Here is a 6,000-nt window from a genome sequence, read left to right as displayed (position 1 = left end):
TATTCTGATATATTCTATTGTGAAATTTATGAGTGGTTTTTAATGGACAAACATGCTTACTTCTTTCATTTCCCCCCCCCTTTTATTAGTAATACTAGTCAATGCTGCTGACTTATGTCTAAGTAGTTGAAATAACGTTTGAAACACTATTGACTCAAAGTATGACCTGAGAGGTGATTTGAGATCACCTTTAAAACATCATCAAAAAAATAAATAAATAAAAATAAATAAAATAAATAAATAAAACATCATCAAAATAATTTTTTTCATACATGTCTAGCAAAGTGCTTGGTACATAAACACTATGAAATACTGAATGAATGAATCTACAAAATAAGAGCGCTGATAGTATTCATTAGCTACTATCTCTGAGTGAAAATGCTGTACTCAGAAATCAAGCCAAGAATGAGCTGGACAGAAAATAGGTGCTCAGTAAATATTTGTTGAGTTTAATTTATATAATTTTAGAAACAGAGAGGATCTTAGAGATGATTTGCCTTCTGGCAATTACTCCCTCTTCTATGCTTTTTGCATATGATTATTGAACCACATGTATCAGCAACTATTTATTTAGCTTTTCTCCATGTTAACTCCTTGAATGCACAGACGTTGTGATAACCCCCATGTAGCCTGATGCTTGGCAAACTGTAGGCACTCAAACGTCTGCTGAGTGAGGGTGAGACTAGAATTCTGCTATCCAATATGGTAGCCATTAGCCACACATGGCTGTTTAAATTAATTAGAATTAAATATAATTTAAAATTCAGTTCTTTAATCATACAAGCCGCATCCGAAGTGGTTGATAACCACCTATGGCTAGTGACTACCATATTGAACAGAGCAGAGACTATTCCCATCTATTGGACAGTGCTGGTCTAGACTATTTCCCTCATTTTGCAGAAGAAAATGAGCTCAGGAAAGGTGTCACTTACTCAAAATCAAACCAAGAAAAGCTGAACTGGGATTAAAACCTGGAATTCCTAAATCAATGTCCATCATTGTTAAATCATAACTGATTCATTTCAGAGTTCAAATTATATATAACCCTAACTTAGAGTTGGTGATATTATGGAAGGTATGGTCTTTGTCTTATGATTGCCTAGAAGGTACTTTATTTTTCTATTGTAATCGATCAATTTACAATTTACAATTTCCTGTTTTATAAACAGGAAAAAGATGACAGATTTTAAAAAGTGTGCCGAGAAGCTCTGTATACTTCTGTTGTAAAAGTAGAAAACTATGCTAATTTTAAAAATGCTTTCCAGGTGCCTAGCTAAACAAAATATTATAGTATCCTGGCCTTCTGCCAATTTAATTTGAAAATGTATAGAATAGGTTCTGATTTCGTGGTTGCTTTTTTAGATTTGTTTCTTTAAAGCATTTTTCTTTGGTTTACTAAATTGAAAAAAAAATTGGATCAAAATCAACAAATTAATAAAGTTTATTCAGATTTAGGATTCAAGATTGGTTTGGTATGAATTCTTAAAAGATTTTCTCGGGTTTTTTTTGAGAACAACAGTAATTTCTAAAATGCTCTTATAGAAAGAGCCTTATTTTCTACAACTTCCATAATGTATTTACTTATGAAACTATTATTTATTGTTCTCTGGAAAAAGAAATCTAGTTCTCCCTGATAAGAATAACTATAGGGCAGCCCCGGTGGCGCAGCGGTTTAGCGCCGCCTGCAGCTCAGGGCGTGATCCTGGGGACCCTGGATCGAGTCCCACGTCGGACTCCCTGCATGGAGCCCGCTCCTCCCTCTGCCTGTGTTTCTGCCTCTCTCTCTCTAGCTGTGTCTCTATGAATAAATAAATAAAATATTTTAAAAAAAGAATAACTATAAAGAGATGAAGAAGTAAAAAAAAAGAGATGAAGAAGCAATCATTCCCTTCTTAATATTAGGTCATGAAGGAGGCAAAGAAAGGACCAAATCTGGATTTAAGGATCCCCTCAATGCTATCAGCCTAGGGCATTCAGTCTATAACACTTGCTCAGTGAAAGAACCCATCTTCGTCCACTGTAGTTATGCCCTGACTGGAAAGTTGTTGACTAAATGTTGCGGTTTCAGGTAGAAAAGTGTACAATTCAGTGTTTGTTTTTAAAAGCCAAAAAGGCATTTTGCCATCTTTCCATAGAAATTTGAAAAAAGGTAAAAAAAAAAAAAAAGTGTTTTAGAGTTAATGGAGGCACCTCAGAAAGTAATCTAGTTCTATCTTTGAAAGCCTTCATTCTTCCATCAGGCAAACTAGTATTTAAGACAACTAAATATCAGTACTTATGTATCAGTAACGTCCCTATTTAACTGTAAGACCAAAGAAAGAGGATATGTTTTTACTACCATATTTCCTTTGATGTGAAATTTAAAAGTTTTTGCTTGGCTAGGAATGTTATTATTCAAATTCCTACTATGTGTTTCTCCTATAATCATTCCTTAATAACTCTAGTTTGGTTTTTGGCAATGGAAAATTAAGGCAAGTATTTGATTTAACATTTTTAGAATATACGCTTTTTCTAAACAATGCAATATAGCAGTATTTCCCCAAAATGAACAACATATAGGAGAAAAATGTTATGGACTCCCAATGTTAATTTAAGTTACTATAATTAAAAGATTTCCTAAATCTATATTAAACATAAAATTAGAGACCCTATAGCTATAAAACAATATGAATTTACAAATTGAATATAATATAATGTCCTAAACAAATGTTTCAAGTTAATTACAGTAGTTGAATGTTCATTTATTCAGCAAACATTTATTTGAGGATCTATTCTGTTCCAGCCACAGAGTTGTGTATGTCTAGCTGGTACAATAAATACATCCCATATTTCAGTGGCTTGAATGACAGGTGTTAAATGATTCCATTCATATGAGGTACAAGAGTAGCCATATTCATAGAGACAGAAAATAGAATGGTGGTGTCCAGGGGCTGGGGGAAGGGGAAATCAGGAGTTATGGTTTAATGCATGAACATTATCAGTTGGGATGATTAAAAAGTCCTATAGATGGATGATGGTGATGTTTGCACAACAATATGAATGTACTTCATACCACTGAATTACATATTTTAAAAATGGTTAAAATGGTAAGTTTTATATGTATTTTACCACAATTTTTAAAAATAATTTTTAAAAATCACACCCACAAAATTAAATGTTAATTTCTCAGTCACCTCACAGATCTATATTCTGCTCAGGGGTTTGGGAGAATGAGTGAGGAGCTCTGCTATAAGTTGCTAATGGAAAGACCCAGGCTGATGGAGGCTTACTCATCTTCAGCACCTGGCTTCTAAGACCAAATTGACATCAACATTCAGACATTAGATGAGAAAAGAATGAAAGAAAAAAAAAAAAAAAAGAATGAAAGAGTCACATGCACGAGGTTTTTATGGACCAGGCCTGGAAGCTGCACATATTCGATTGGCTGGAACTTAGTCATGCAAAAGAGACTGGAAAATATAATCTGTGTACTCAGGAAAAAGAGAAAATATGCTTGGTGATGACCTAGCACTCGATGCCATAGTCCATCTATTTTGGTCGTTCACTATCTATTTCACCCAGGGTGCGTGGCTGGCTCTGTCTGAAGAGCATGAGACTCATTTTTTTAAAAGATTTTTTCTATTTATTTATTTATTTATTTGTTTATTTATTTATTTATTTATTTATTTATTTATTTATTTATTAGAGAAAGAGTGTGGGGAGGAGCAGAGGGTGAAGGACAAGCAGACTCCCCGCTGAGTCTGACTCAGGTCTTGATGGACCCTTAGATCACAAATGCACAAATGCAAATGTAATGCAACAAATACTTGCAGGTGGGAAAGAGGAGAAAGGGAAACACTGGCCTACTACAAAGATAAAATTCTGCATGGAGACATGTGATGGCTCTGAACTAGCAGTGGGGGAGGTTCCTAAGCTAAACCTTGCTTCTACATTCTGCAATGACCCCACTTGTTAATTGTTCTCTGTGGTCACCACCTCTACCCTCTAAAAGTTTTTCCTCTAAGCCCAAGTGTGAGGTAGGTGTGGGGAAATATGAATTCCTTGTAAAAAGTACAGCTTTTAACAAAGACAAATGGTTTCTTTAGTAGTACATTCCCTTAAAAATGAAGACACTTCTGATTTATTTGCATCCAGTCAGTTTGCTAGGTGGGTAACACTAAAGTTCTTCCTAGAGATAATTCTCAACTCTAATTTATTTCTTTGCTTGTTCACCCCCATGCTTCTCCTCTCAAACGGCTATCAGACTTAATGTGAAGGCCACATCCTAAATCTAATCTTTGCTGTATTGTTGAATTTTAATTGGGCCTTGTTGTTCAAAAGCTTTTTCAATTTTTTTTTTTTTAAGATTTTACTTATTTGAGAGAGAGAGAGAGAGAGCGTGTGAGCAGCGGGAGAGGGTCAAGCAGACACCCTACCAAGCAGGGAGCCCCTCCCTAGGTGTGGGGCTCAATCCTAGGATCCTGAGACCACAACGTGAGCCAAAGGAAGATGGTAAACCAACTGGGCCACCCAGTCACCCCAGGTTTTTCAATCTTATTTCCTATTCTTTGAAGTATAGAGCTTTTTTCCCAATCCCTTGAGGCTCTACATTTGTGTAATCTCTATATTCCTTTTCATTTATGCTTGCCTACCTGCTTATTATTGCATGAGCTCATCTCATTTTTCTAATATCTTGTTAAATGTAGCCAGTAAACTTAACCTACCAACATTTCATTTTCCAAACTCTTCTAGAGCTATGAACTTTGTACATACCTTATTTGCCTTCTGCACGAAACTTTTTTTACCAAATGTCTTGCCCTGGGTTTCCAGTTCCAGTTCCTAATAATAGTTTCCTTGTTGTCTATTGCCTGCCTAATTTTAGATTTACATGAAGGCACCCTATTCTGTAACAAATTGCTGTATTAATGTAATGCTAGCTATTGGGGCAAACATACCTCAAAAAGTCACAGTAAAATTTATTTCTTGCTCACCTAACAGTTCAGAATAAGTGTTCCTGTTCAGGGGTGGAGGAGCAAGGGACACAGTCACAGGGACCCAGGCTTTTAGTGGCTCTGTCCTCCTCAACAAGTAACTTCAAAAGTTTCCCTTGACCCCAAATTCCAACCAGCAGATACCAGGAGAAAGGGAGGATCGTGTGTGGGTAGTTTCTGTGAGCCAGGCCTGGAATCAGTGCCATTATTTCTGCTCACATTCCACCGGCCAATAGAATTTAAGTAAAAGTAGAGTTTTCATCTTTCAGGAAGTGCTCTTGAAGGGAGGGAATATATCTTTCTTCCTTCCAGCTTCTTGCTGGCTGGAATTGAGAAATGTGCTGGAGCTCAAGCACCCATCTTAGACCACAGAGTGAAAAGCACATGTTAAGGATGATGGAAAAACAGAGCTTAGGTCCCTGATAATCATGGAATTCTCCTACCAGCTTTGGACTGTTTACCTGCCAACTTTAATTAAGAGAGAAATGAGCTTCCGTCATATTTAGGCCACTGTTGTTTGAGTTTTATTTGTAGCTTAACCAAACTTTAACTTATATAATTATTCTCTAGTTGTTCAGTATAGTTATATTGTCTTTTGCCCTCTCCTTTTAGTTGAAGACTTTTAAAACTTTCTTCTCATATAGAGGGGACTATAAGAACTACCAAATCTCTGACACAAGTAGTCTTAGCTTATGCCTAACACCTTTATCGTTTTACCTGAGAGGTAAAACGCTTAGGATTGGTCCGTAAATTCAGAGCATTTCAAGAAACATTTATTGAATACCCACTCATGCCAGGTACTGGGGGAGGCCACCTTCTATGAACTGTATCTTCCAGGTTCTTTTGCCCTCTGGCTTTAGATCATGGGATGTACCAGCAGGAGATCAGAAGGCAGGAAGTGAGAGAGGTCAGGATATTTATCCCTCCTCCTCTCAGCTCCCTGGCAGACTGTGGGTCCCTTACCCTGCCCTCACTAAAGAGTTTTTTATTTATTTATTTATTTTTTTTTTATTGAACTTTCTTCATTTAA

The sequence above is a fragment of the Canis lupus genome, chromosome 6, assembly GCF_003254725.2.
Source record: "Canis lupus dingo isolate Sandy chromosome 6, ASM325472v2, whole genome shotgun sequence".
NCBI classification, from domain to species: domain Eukaryota; kingdom Metazoa; phylum Chordata; class Mammalia; order Carnivora; family Canidae; genus Canis; species Canis lupus.
Note: the sequence above shows the minus strand (reverse complement) of the source record.